At 36.2% G+C, this 14,992-nt stretch overlaps 1 protein-coding gene across 2 annotated transcripts in view; it reads left to right on the top strand.

The window, feature by feature from the left end:
* Positions 1–14,992, top strand: part of LOC129776777 (gonadotropin-releasing hormone receptor) — a 154,229-nt gene that overhangs the window by 95,606 nt on the left and 43,631 nt on the right. The gene's annotated exons all lie outside the window — the stretch shown is intronic.

Here is a 14,992-nt window from a genome sequence, read left to right as displayed (position 1 = left end):
TGCTGGGAATCGTTATAACCTGTAATTTGATACAAAGTTACTGGGAGGAAAAAGTACAATTTATATCTACAGCCAACGAGAAAACGTAACTGCTCACCTCTTTCCCCTTAAATGAATATTTCCAACTCATACAGAGAATAATCTTCTTGGTAGAGTGGAAAAGTTATTGCTCCTGAAAAAGGTTTGCTGTGCGTTCCAAAAGATGCATTATAGCAAAGAAATATTACATCGAAAATACAATTATGTTCGCATACAATGAAGGAATTTTCATAATCGATTACCATCAAACCCTTCATCCTGTATCGTACGAAAAGCGGGCCAGAAAACGTATTCGAACTGGCAATGTTTTCGAAACATTAACTCTATGTTCTTGTTATCGACGAGTTTCGTGAAATATCCAATAGCTCCGTGTATATTGTAAATAACAGCACAACCAAACGCACATCTGGAAGTCATTTTTCATCGTTATAAGGTTTTTTGTATTATTAATGTTTAATCACGTGAAAATTGCTCCATGACAGCATAATGTATCGAATCTGTCTTACCGTAAACAGCAATGAGAGTCGCTGCTGGAATGATTTTTTTCGCCCATTTCACCAAATGTATCAATCTAACACATGTTATCTTTTGCGAAAAAGAAATTGATAAGTTGCAAAATAGCTGCTGATGGGCGTCTGTTCATCCATTATGTATCATTTACTTCAGGATCGTTATGCTCACCCGAAGAAGCAGCTGTGAATCGAGACGAAATTGCACAGCACTAAATGGAAGTAATTTGACATCGTCATGTAATGACGTCTTGTGGTGACCGAGCTCTGCAGAGGGATCGGTGTGTTCATCTTAGTTTTGAATGGAATATGTGAAATGTATTATTTGTTCTCGAAGAGTTTTATTCGAGTTCGATGAAACCAATGTACATAGTTCTGACGAATCTCCATAGTATACAAAATTGTTTTCTCGATTAAAACATTTTTTTATCAAATACAAATTTAAGTCGAGCGAAATAGACAGCAAAATGAAGAACATCATTCGATGGAATAATGCCATGATTTGTATACACCACTATTCTTGTCATAGCAGGGAATCGGATGCCGGATACCGTCGACCAGGGCAAACTTCTACGCCTATCCGATCTCGGACACGTGTCCAGTCAAATGAAAAATAATGAAACATGATTTGATTCAACTCCATTCATATGGAGCTAAAAACAGATTCTTTTCCCCGCTCGAACTAATCCCTTGCTTGCCCCAGCATTCCAAATGAGAATAGGGATATTTCACTACTCCCATACTTCAGCCCGAACCTTCACACATATCGTTGAGTGAAATTTTTCGCATGTGGCTTCCACATAGGATTTACGAAATATATTCGTGCCCTCAACCAGAGGTTGAAAATCTCAGTGCCGAAAATGGTGCGTTAATCCGACTCCAGTGCACACTCACTCAAACACGATTATCATCCAATAATTCATCTCTTTTCAGTGAAAATATGCATTGGACAAAATTTCAGCTGTCCCACATTGAAAATGATATTCATTGTTATACACATTTATATAAGCTGTAATGAATAGACATCCATAATACATGACGTAAGTAATCTTTATATTGTGTTGTATAAATGCGATCGGGTTACGCTAGATAACATAAGAAAGAAAGATGGAAATTTGATTTCGTAATAAACACAGTTCTCAGATAATTCAACGATAGCTTGAGTCTGTATTTTTTTTAAGCGCGCGTCAAGGATAGACATCAGTATACTACATAACAAATCATGTTTCACCTTAATAAGACCACCCTAACCATGCGACATAAAGCACAGTATAGAAAACCTTCAATATTGTCGAAAAATCACTAAATTGTTGATGAGAAGGAATTGTTCCGTACACATGATATTGTTGTCATCATCTTAACCCTAATAATCAATTGTAAGAACTGAAACGGTAGAATTTATTCTACTTCTTCATATTACATAATATTTCAAGGTTGGGTTTTGAGATTGAACCAACAATCGTTCGCTGGGTTAGCAGACACGCAACACATTCAGCTACGAAGACTCCGATATGATAGGAATAATCTGGAACCGTTATGTCTAACGGCTAAATGGTGAAATAATTTTTGAAAACATATTTTGAATAGTCAAACGCGAAAGTTGCGGTAAACAAAAAAGGTAAGAAACAGTTTTGGTTTGGAATTATTTTATCCGAGTTATTATTTCCGTTTCAATGTTTAGCCTCCATTTTCCCATTGGCATTGGTTTCCATTGTCAAATGACATTAAAACTACAGCCTAATTAGCCGGAATTAAAGGATGGTTATGACCACGAATGGTAGAATGAAAATAGCATATTTTCACCGCTTTTCTGTGTAGGTTCGACAGAAAGAGAGAACATATAAACGTTCAACTGATGGTCGTGTTTGCAGCTGTGTGTTTATTTCTGATTTATTTCTGGCATCGGAATACTATATTCGACTAAAAGCCCTTCACGCAATAACCATATCGTAGGGATTTTCCATCATTGCTGATCGTTCATAGTCATTATCATCGAACAAGGAATCAAAACAAGATTATATACGACTTCCATTCGTCAGTAATTTTCACCCATTATCCGTATAATAGGGGGCGTACGTCTTTCCTGGCCAATTGGGAGTTGAATCATGGGAGGGTCATTTTGGATCCACCATCTTTAAAAGTGTGAATAAAGGGTAATTTTGATTTACCCTTTGTGTTACCCCTTTCGTACACCCATGAACCATACCGACCAGTAGAAAACAGAGTTAATGATTTATACTGTATATTTCAATGCCGAAGTTGCTAAAAAAACAAGAATTTTATGTGATGAATGTCTGATGCAATTTAGGGGGTCGGATCAGTACAATCTTCCCCTACACAACAAACACAATTAATAAAACTCTCTACAGAGTGAATACTCGCTGGATTCGCTACGAGAAAACATGTAAGAACGAATGAATCCTCTTACTTCGAAAAAAAGAAAGAAACTTCGAAAAACTGTTTCCTTCGTTAAATTGTTCAGTTGATTAACTATTATCACCATTTCATTCAATCCATTTATTATGACTCCGCTTATTATGACGTCTTTGTCAATTCCCATCGATGTCATTAGAAACGGATTCCACTGTATTTTAAACCTCCACAATTTTCGTTACATGTCACCCTTTCATTTTCGCAAAATTTCCCTCAGTATCAAAATCAATCAATTTGCCAATTTTACGATTTTTTAAACATATGATAAAAACTACCTGGAGTCACAGTTTAATTGTCATCTAACCAACTTAAATTACTCATTTTTCAAAAGGGCGTATTGAAATCATTTTAAAAAAAAATTATTACTCAAAATCCAGATGGCTGATAAAAATATGATGTTCGACAAAGTGGTCGGAAAATCGATGAACTATTTGAGAAAAACAGTATTTTGAATGCACTACTTAAAAATCTTACTCAAAAATTGAATGTAATAAAAAATAAACTTTTATTTCTGAAAACACCCTCCCTTCGATATTTTTTTGTATATTTTTATCAGAAAACAATCCTAATTTAACTAAGTTTGACGTATAGTGGTGCCGTTTCGTACTCACCAAAATGGAGATATAAATTTTTGAAAATATAGAAAATGTCAATACTTTGTGAAATCGTAACCATTTCAGTTTAACATGGGTAACATGAAAAATAGAATGCGATTCAACATAGAAAACTATACAAACGTTTTATCCTAGAAACAACCGTTCTCGAGGTATAACCGTTATTATTCGTAATTTCGATTGGTCATATGATAATGGAAATTGTGATTTTGTATAGCTTCGATCATAAGTACCAAGGTTAAAAAAGTAAAAAAATTTTGATCGATTAGGCGTGGAATTTCTCTGTTCTTGACTACCGTCAGAAACAGCTCTTCACGTTCATGGCGCGCTATACAAAATTTGTCAACGGATTAAGATCAGGGCTGAATGACGACCACATATCTTAACCGTCTGAATGGTTCTTCGGGTAAGTTGACATCTTCCAGATCTCAGCATTTCTAAATTGAGAAATTGAAAATCTTTCTGACGCTTTGACTGATTTCATAATTTGATGCTTCACATCCTCTCAGTAGAGGTTCATTATTCTACAAAGAGGTTGTCCACATTTATATTTTTTTTGTGGGCACCCCTCTTAGAACCTTTAATATACTATCGCTGTTTTCCATCAGTTGACGTTATGACCTATTGTCATGCAACATCGAAGTGACGTTAACTTTCCACGTATAGTTTAGAGTAGTAGCGCACGAGTTTTTAGGGTAGTTTATAATGGTATACCTAACCGAACAAACCATACAACCTTTGTTTGGAATAGCACTACAGGGTGCGTGACGAGTTTTTGCAGTAAATTTCAAGTAGTAATTTCTCATGCTTGCGGAACAAGTTTCAGATATATCTGGCAACATTGGATAGCTTATAGTTTATAGCCTTATACTGTTAGGTGTCAGATCGGTCGGTCGGTAAAAGTGTCAGAAAGAACAGTTTATTATATAAAAAAGGCTTGGGAAAGTAATAAACTATCATACGCACCTACCCGGAAGAAATACAAGTGTCGTTCCAATACCGCTGAACGAAGCAGGGTAAAAAAGTAGAAAAAATGATTAAAAAGAATCCAGCGAGATCAATGAGTTCCATGGCTCAGGATATCGGGTGTTCGGACTTCTCAATCCGGCGAGTAATGGTCAAAAACTATGGCTATAAATCAATTCATGAACGCTGCGACCAAATTACGACGTGGAGAAAGCTAAAAAACACCTGAGTCGGTTGAAGTATCCTCATCATACTACACCTGTAATCTTTTTCTCTGTTAAAAAAAACTTCAACCAGGATCGAAAGGTGAAACGAAAGAATGACAGCTGGCTTGCACTAGATCTTAGTCAGGTTCCTATCGTCATATCAACGATGTTTCCGACCCATGTGATAATTCTAGGCGTAATCTCCAGGGAAGGGGATGTAATGCTTTCGTATTTCTTCGATCAAGGACTCAATGTAGCAGCCGTGGTATTCTATGTTCTGTCGGATGTTGTTGTCCCGTGAATGTAGAAGGTTGCTGCTGGCCGTAATATCATCTCCCAACAAGACGGAGCACCTGCTAATAATGCCAAAAAATCCAGAAATGGCTCACTGAAAATGTTCCGGATTTTTGGGAGAAGGAAATTTAGCCCCCTAGCGGTCCCGATATCAGTTCTTTGGATCATTCTGTGTGGGGCATCGTCGAGCGGGATTCCATTAGAACGCCGCACACCACACTTAGGTCGCTGAAAGCTAAAAGATCATGGAGGTGATGACATCTATGGATCGAAACATGGACAGTTCCCGAAAGCGTCTATCAACAGTCATCGAAAAGGGAGTCGGTTTTTTTGAATGGAATATTTTACAATTATCATACGTTACGAACAAAATAAACCACAAAACATTGATCGCATATATGGTGTAAATGGTGTAAATTTTCTAAAACATGTCGTTTACTGCAAAAATTCCCAACTAGTCAGCGGCGGGTCCGAGGTTTTCAAATGCCCTTTCTCAAGACCGTGAGTTTATGTTATGTTTTCCTAATTGGTCTTTTTAATTCAAATAGAAGATAATTTCGTACCGAAGAGAACAAGCTATGACTCATTCCAAAGTTCTTCTTTTTTAATAAAAAGATTCTGAGAATTTAGGAAAATCGAAAGTAAGAAAGGTGTTTGGGTACCGTAGATATCTAACGTTTGCTTTTAGCTTTGCTTCTACGGATTTATTGGGATTAGACTCGATAGAAGTAAAATTTTTTTTTTCTTTCTTTATTGAAGAGATTTTCAGCCAAAGGCTGGTTCATCTCTAGGAGTAAAAATAATTGTTTCAAAGCCAAACTTATATAAATAGGCAGTGTTGTTCAGTTTTATTGTGATTTCATTTTTCCATTTTTCCGCAATAATTAACATTTTGTGTTTAAAAATTTAAATGTGTCACCATACATGCCATACAAAAAACGTTTGAACGAGTACGAGTTTGGTCTCTTAAACGGAAGATTTCCTAGTTCAGCAATTTATGTAGATCATTCCGTTCAACGACACCAGCAACATAATGAAAATTCTCAGTACGTCGTATATCATCTCAGCTTCGTTTTTGTTATACTTTCAGTTTGGAAAGAGAATCACTATTGATATTTGTTCTATGTATTTCGAAACATCCACTTCATGTGCTCAGGAAAAGTTTGATAACGAGGTGTGGAATCTCCAACTCGCTACTAGAGCGACATGAAATCCTTTCCCGTCGAGTTCATTTACCTTCAGAAAACTGACAAAATTCGAAGCTTTCCTCTTAATTTCTTATCTCAATTTCACTGAATCGTTCATCTTCAACATTTTTGTAGATAGAATTAAAACGTAGAACGACATTGTTTGCCTTCATCTACCCCATACAAATAAATGCTTGGCAGAACTATCAATCTTTCAAAAAAAGAGTTTTTGAAAATAAAAAAAAAATAGAGTAAATTTCAAAATTAAATATTTTTGAAAGTCTTGGATCCTTCTGACAAAAGAATATTTACAGGAACTACAAGGGAATAGAGTTTTTCAAATGTGCGAACTCAATATGATTTCTTCCAAACTATTCCACTAAAATCATTATTCAGCCATTCCATGCCAAACCGATAAAATGGCTCTTAGTTTTTCCTGAAAAGTGGTAATTTCGTTCTTTATTTTTTCTCTGTGTTTTAATGGTTTCCATTGTTTCGGAACCAAGGGCGCGTTATTTTTTTATATTTTTTCTTGAAAGCTGGATTTTGTACCTAACATATTCAAAAATCAGATAAGTGTTTTTTTTTTCGTTTTAAAGTTATGAGTTTTCAACCATTTCGAACCGATGGTTCGAAAAATAAAATTTTCGCCTTTTCCCAAAAATCCCCTTATTCAAAAACTCATAATTTTCGAACAACTAGACCGATTCAGATGATCGACATATCAATTTGAAGCCAATCTGTTTATTAAGCCAATGCGACCAAGAAATCTAAACTTCAAAGAATCATAACTCAAACACGAAAAATAACACCTATCTGATTTTTGGATATGTTAGGCGTCGTGCGCAAATTACGTTCGTCGTAATTTCGTTCGTCGCCTTTAATTAAAAATCTGAGAACCACTATATTTGGTATGGAATGACTGTGTGAACATGATATTAGATAATTAAATAATATTACTATGGATAAATGAAATATGGTTTGAATTCTCAGTTGTTTTCAATAATGAATAAAATGACGATGAATATGAAGCCTGATAAACCTACAAATGTAGAACGAATGCTCTATAACACAGATTATTTTTCAAAATGTTGTAGCTTCGTTTGAAAATTGTAACATTTGTAGAGATGATTTTGCTCTTTCTTACTTTTAAATGTAATTCACAACGTCTCTGATGATAGACTATGCAAGCACTGCATTTTATTCAACTAGAATATGGAATTTCAAGCAGATATGTTTGTCTGTAAAACTAAAAACTAAACTAAACTGTACACGTAGGTTCAATACAATACATATGGTGCAATAGAAATACGAGAGACCGAAAAAATAGCGTACTTTTTAGGTGGGGCTGACTATAAAGGCATAATAATGTGGCGCGCTTCAAGAAGTGAGAAGTTAATTAACATTTTGCCTGCTTACGAGCGGCCAATGTTAATCAGTCGGGGAAATTAAATATCGTTTCCATTTGTCCTTGACCGTAAGTCTGATTGTTTACCAGACGACAGACAATGGGGAGCAGTCACTTAAAAGGCTTTGAAAAATTCTCTGGAAATGCATTTGGCTCTCGCTTGGAAACTCTGAAACCAAGCAAGATAAGCTTTACAATTTTATTATTTAATTGTTGTCAAGAACAATTAATATTCCTTTATTAATTAGGCGGCAGAATTGGATGCAAATGGCTCGACCCACTTAATTGCCCCAATTCAGGGGTATTGAGAAATATTAAGCAATTGTCAAACAAATGCTTAATAAAAGGGTGGTTCGAGATACAGCAGAATTGGAAAGATAGTAGCTTAAAAAACCGCTCAGTTTGATCAAAGGAGTGTTCAAAATATGAGCCATTGAAAAAATGTGCTGTTTTGATAACTAAATGGTTTAATAATTTAATAATTTAATTAATATTTTTTCCTGAAATTGCTATCAAATATTTTTATCCAGAGTTCTCTACTTTTGTTTATTTTATCCCCACTCAGATAGAGGTGATTTTATGTATTCTAACTGTAACTGATAAAAGTAAGGAATAAAATATCAATAGGACAAAACATAAACATTTTATTATAACATTATAACCACATTGACTGCCACGTAAATTTTACTGCATTCAAGCAGAAATACCTTCTTACGATAAAAAATGATGGCCCTAATACGTTCAAAAGCTACCATCGAGTAAATTCTAATTTTCCAGTATTGCGCTTCACATTGCTGTACCACGATATCAGCGCGTGGCCTGACGGGAAAGTCGCTATAAAACCGAGTGGCACTCAACGTGTTAGGTGTTATCTAAATTGATTTCAATATCTACGAAATTAACAAACTAATCTCTGAGATTACATGTTGGAATTCAAATCGATGAGTTCGATTGTGCAAGATTTTAATTTTCATTTTTGATGGTCGTTATGAATCCATCCTTCCTCCCCAGTAATAACACGAAGTAAGACCCCCTTCTTAACGCTGGAGCTGTTCGCACGAAAACAAACGCCAGTCGATGTCCCCTGGCACCGTATGGAACCGTGTTTTGTGTCTTTTGATTATTTCCAAAACTCGAAAACAATGCGAGACGATCATGTTCTTAGGCGTCGTGCACAAATTACGTAACGCTAAAAATCCGGATTTTGGACCCCCTCCCCCCTACGTAACGCGATTTCCTATCTTTAATACACAGAAAGTAACGCAATCTCGACCCCCCTCCTCCCCCTTATCGCGTTACGTAATTTGTGCACGACGCCTTAACATGGCTAATGCGTACTCAATGCAATTCAGCTCTATGTCGGTGGCGATGACAATGACGTTGTTATTGGTAGGGAAAATATTAACGTGAATTTGTGTTGCTTTACTCCTTTAATTGCAGTACGACGTATATGGTGTAGGATATAATAACTATCTTCATTTATAAGCCTGGCCATTTGAACTTTATTGTTGTGTTCAGGCGCGAAGCATTCAAAAAACTCAAATTCCAGGTTTCGTAATTATAGAACCAAATGAAAGAACTCTCATTCCTATACAAAATTAACGTAAATTTCATATGAATTACAATAAGTTTCTAATTCGTAGGTCATCTTTAGTTCTCAATCAGATCAAATATCCCATGGGGGGGTTGTTTCGACCCAGCTGCGCCATGTGGTAGTGTGTATTTCGTTCTACGCAGAGGATACTGCTCGTTTAAGCTCTTCAAATCACTTATACTGCTGATAAGTTGCATCTACTATTTGTACGATCACTCCTCATAAGTTCTTGATACGGTTTTGATCCGGTAAACAAGCTGACCAGCCCAGAATCTGAAGCCCTTATTCATCAAACCATACCATGACCTTCCGGATTTTATGAATTGATGCCAAATTATCCAATTATCACATTGTTTTTGATACAAAAACAGCAGTAAATGATTCTGAAGTACTTCATTGCATTTCTGAACCAGGCCTTTTTGAAAATAATTCCCTCAACTCATCAAACTGCCGCCTGCAAAGTTACGAGTCGAAAAATTACATGACACGTTTCTTAAGTCCATCTAGTATGAAGAAATTATATCCAAGTTGAATTTCTTTTGTCAGAGAAGCTCTTCTGAAATAGTAAAATTAATGGGATTAGCTTCCACATTAGTTTTTGGACCCACAGTCCAAATGAAGCACGAATGAGCAATCCGAAGTGCAACAGGTATCATTTAGTTCAGTATCATTTAGTGCTGTTTTTGCATCAATGCATCATGGGATAATTGGGTAATTTGGCATCAGTTAATAAAATCCAGAAGGTCAGGGAACGGTTTCATGAATAGGGGCTTCAGATTTAGAACGGTTCAGCTTGTTTACCAGATCAAAAACTTATGAGAAGTAATCGTACGAATATTAGATGCAGCTTACCAGCAGTATAAGTGATTTGAAGAGCTTAAACGAGCAGTATCCTCTGCGTAGAACGAAATACACACTACAACATGACGACCGCATTTTCGACGTAGGACTACGAAACTATGTTATCCAATCCGTTTGTTTATCGCTTCGGATATTATTTTATAATGCATAGATTTTTTTTAAATAAGCAGAAAGTTTCAGTGTTGTGGAACGAGCCATGATTTTGTAGAATCAGCTGATGATGGTAACCCTCACGAGAACAATACGACGAGCACGATAAAAACGAATTAACATCGCAAGCGTTATTTTGCTTCTTAATATTGTAGCGTGGCGGTCTTTTTGCAGTTGACATACACACGTCCAGAAACGGTTATATATTTGTAACATCACCACCATTATACCACATTCCTAATAAACAAAACATTAAAACCGTTTAAAGGCAACCATTTCAATATACATTTGGCAACGCATGAATACTAACAACATGTGCGCGTGATGCAAGAATAAACAGGCGCTCTCCACAAGGCGGCATGTAAATCGACTCTCAGTATCATTTCGTTGAATTCCATTTTTAACATTCACAACATGACATATTATCGAGCCTCCACAGCGATGTTGACCGCCCGCTGGCAGAAGCAAGACTGGTTAATATAAATTTCGAAAATTCGGCTGGCCTGTTTTCAGATTTGGTACCCTTATTGAAACAATTAAAAAAAACACTTACGTCCAAAAAATCTTCGATCTTACCTTCACAGACGAAGTGATGCCATCTCTAAACTCCAATCATAAGTTGACGTAGAACAACAAGATTATTTCATGCTATTCGTTTGTTTACCGCATCGAGTGATATTTTGGAATACATTAGCATTAGTTTTAGCATTAACTCTTTTGTAGAATTTTTGTGTTCGTAAAATTGCCTTGCATGATTTAGCAAAAGCAGTCGATGATGGTTGGTTCACCATTACTCATTCTAGCCCTCGCGAGAGCAATACACAAACTAGCCATAAGTAGGAATCTGTTTCTCTATGCTATTGCAGGTGCTGCACTGAGTATGCATCGCGAAAAAAAAACTTCTTCTGCTTTCTGCTTAATTTTATAAAACAGCTATACTTGATGTACCGCTAGGATAGAGGCATTAAACAAAGGAAGTTCATTCGGTTCTAGCCTTGAAATACAGTGTCTTTCAGATTAAACGCTCACACAACAAATTCTAATAACTTCTACAAAATTCTACTAGTTTTTAAAAAACGAAAATATAGCTTATTTTTGGACATTTTCGATGTGACCAACCCTTGATAACGCGTTTTAAACAGTGAACAAAATTCCTCATGCACAACTCTAACATTACGACTTCGATGCTGTTGAAAATCCGAGTTATTTCTTCTTTAAGTTCCTTCCAATTTTGTGGCTTATTAACATAGCAACGGTCCTTCACGTACCTCCAGAGGAAGTAATCGACGACGAGAAATGTTGGAATTCTTATCATAAGAGGACAAAATATCATAAAGGTGGTCGAGTAATACGATTTCACTAAAAATACACGTTCTTGTAAATTGTACATTTTTACACTAAAAACCTTACGATCAGATTGAACGAACCGAATATTATCGTCCCGAAGTGGGGAATGCAGTGTTACCATCGACGGAGCGAAAAAAATTTTTATTAGGATCTATTTGACTTTTTTGCGTCAGCGTTCAATTTGAAAGACCATGTAGATCAATCAGAAAATCAATCAATGGAAAGTCCTAGGATTGAACCATAAACCGTTGTGGCTACATAAACCCTCAATGTGTCGCTAACGATGGATGAGCTTTCGAACTTTCATGTCCGCCCGGGAACGCTAGCGATGGACGTGGATGTGATGTTCACTGGTTTGATTGAAATTTGGTTTTTTAATTTCATCGAAAATTTTGGTCACCCTATTTTCGACAATATGAAAATGACCGCTCTATCATATGCAACAACTTTGTCGAAGACAGTTTTTGTCTAGAGAATAACTGTCGAGTTCTAAATGTTAATTTCCACGCATCTCCTGGATTATTGTGCAATGGAGTGAACAAACATTTCCCAAATATCAAACTAAAAATCCTTTTTAGAGCCACCAAATTTTTTTAAATGATTTTAATAATGGATTTTTTTAAATATATCCAAAATCAATATGCAACAAATAGTCTAATATGATAACACGAGTAATTATCTCGTGATATATTTAGCATCATACTGCATTTTAAAAGCTGTTTTGATAATGCTTATAGAGAGGATGTTTCTGTAGCTGTAGATCACTTCCTTGTGACTTTTGAAACTTTTCGTATTTTAGACAATTAGCGGTGGTGTATTTCTAAAATCAAATAAAAAAGATACAGAATTCTTATTCTATAGGAATGTGTTTGTTTATTATGAAAGTCGAGTGTATAATGTAATCATCATTCATTGAATACGATAAATTGCAAGTATCAATTGGAGAATTTTTTAGCCGCTGTCGCATCTGAAGGAATATTCTGACACAAAGTAGATATCTCTGAACATTGTCCATCTGCTTTGTTCTCGCAAATACTGTCTTCTACGTGGGATTCATCACTCTCAACGCTGAATGACGAAGGTGAACTACATTGAAATTCGCCATAAGAATCGTCGGGTGAAAACTGTTCCGCATCGCTATCTGCAATAGGAACTTACAGTCTACTATCTACAGAGTGTACGAAATAATTGTTGACCAACCTACGTCTAGGGCTTCCATTGTGCGACTCATGTTGACCTCTTCATCACTCTCCTGATAATTTAACAAATCATCGTCAGTGTCCGGATAAAAATTACGCCAGTTGTTCTCGTCGTTAGAATTATCTGACTCTTCACAGCCCGACGAATCATCAGACTCCTGACCCAACCTGTAATGAATGACAACGCTGCAAGGGGAAAAATTATTCGATTAGCACAGCTTGGACCAGAAGCGATTTAAATGCATTAAGAGTGAACCTGTCCATATAATCGATAAATGTCAATGCTTCGCTGGAAGTTTCCGTAGTATCCATTTTTGAAATTCTTGCTTAGTGGCAGCTGTTGAAATGTTTCACAAAATACTGATATTGTTTGAATGGTTACTAGATCAGTACAATTTGTAGATAACTACACAACTACAAAATAACACAAATGAAAAATGTGATATTATACTTGAACTTTGCTATACTCGCGCATAGGCCTGACAGAACGAGAATCAATGAGGTGGTTGAATAAAATGACTATTAAAAATGAATGATGTTGAAATTTTCTCGAGTTTTTGCATTCAATTATATGTTTTTCTTTAGATAAATACCAATTACACCTACAATTCCACAATAGCAATATAACAGAAACACGCACAGTTAGTGAGTACACGAGTTAAGATTTTTCGCACGAGTAAAGGAGTGTTAAAGACATGTCAAACTGCAACGATATATTCGCTTCATAATAAGTCGATGGTAAACTCAGTTCAAATTATTTGTTCTTTTGAATTTGATTCAAAGTCAGGTCAATTTTGAACGACCAAAAACATTCACTTTTAAGGGAGCCAAGGTTTAACAAAACATCCCTTATATATCAATGGAAAGGAAATCAATGTTTTTGAATAATTTAAGTATTCTTTATTCAAAACGTTTAATTTGTTTTCCAATACTCTGCGCAAAAACTCATTCAACATTTTTTATATGTATTATTGTTTCTCCCACTCTAGGTTTTTTTTTCATACACTTTTTTTTATTAATTCGTTTATTTTTACAGGCTCAGTTACTTAAGTTTAAAGGAGCCGAGTTCTTAAATATATTTTTAAAACTATATATATATATATATATATAAACAATTTTCTTACATCTATAGTTAGTAAGGTGGAAAACCGATTACTCGCGGTGTACTCGAGTTTAGAAGGGTGACATATTTTTAGGAGAAGGATGGGATATAAGGAAATTGTAACAATGTTGATGAGCACTCAATTCTTAAATCTATTCGTATATCTATAGTTTATTTACATTTCAACTTATTCTACTATTTATAGCAAGGGGACGAATTACCCGCAAAGGAAGGAAAGGAGGGTATAAGGATGTAGGGACAATCACACACGAAGATCTATAGCTTTAAGGAAAACATATATATGGGACATGTAATCAAGGTCTAACCGAGCCAACACATCTCTCACCGGCACATTGGGCTGTCTTCCTCGGGCCCGAAGGGAGTTTTCTAAATTCGATCTGGCGACCAGATACACCTCGCACGACCAAACAACGTGCTCAATGTCGTGATAACCTTGGCCACAAACGCAGAGATTGCTGCTGGCAAGATTGAAACGGAAGAGTAGTGCATCTAACGAACAGTGATTGGACATGAGTCGGGAGAAGGTGCGAATAAAGTCCCGACTCAAATCCAGACTTTTGAACCACGGTTTGAGGCTTACCTTTGGGATAATCGAGTGAAACCACCGGCCCAATTCATCTTCATTCCACTTGAGTTGCCAGTTAGCGATGGTATTTTTGCGAACTAAAGAATAAAATTCATTGAAGGCGATTAGACGCTGATATATATCGCCTTCAATTGCACCTACCTTTGCCAATGAGTCAGCCCTCTCATTACCCGGAATTGAGCAATGTGAAGGGACCTAGACAAAGGTAATGACATAACAGCGTCTGGATAAAGCACTCAAAATTTCTCGTATTCTCTCAAGGAAGTACGGCGAGTGCTTTTCCGGCCTCACTGAACGGATAGCTTCGACAGAGCTAAGACTATCCGTTACAATGTAATAGTGTTCAACAGGTCGTGAGGCGACGCTGTCCAGCGCCCAGTATATCGCTGCCAATTCAGCAATATATACCGAGCAAGGATTCTGAAGACTGTGTGAGGTGCTAAAAAATACGTTGAACACTCCAAATCCTGTGGACT

Source organism: Toxorhynchites rutilus, chromosome 3 (genome assembly GCF_029784135.1).
Source record: "Toxorhynchites rutilus septentrionalis strain SRP chromosome 3, ASM2978413v1, whole genome shotgun sequence".
Taxonomy (NCBI): Eukaryota; Metazoa; Arthropoda; class Insecta; order Diptera; family Culicidae; genus Toxorhynchites; species Toxorhynchites rutilus.
The sequence above is the reverse complement of the archived record's forward strand: the minus strand, read 5'-3'. Positions and strand labels throughout refer to the sequence as shown.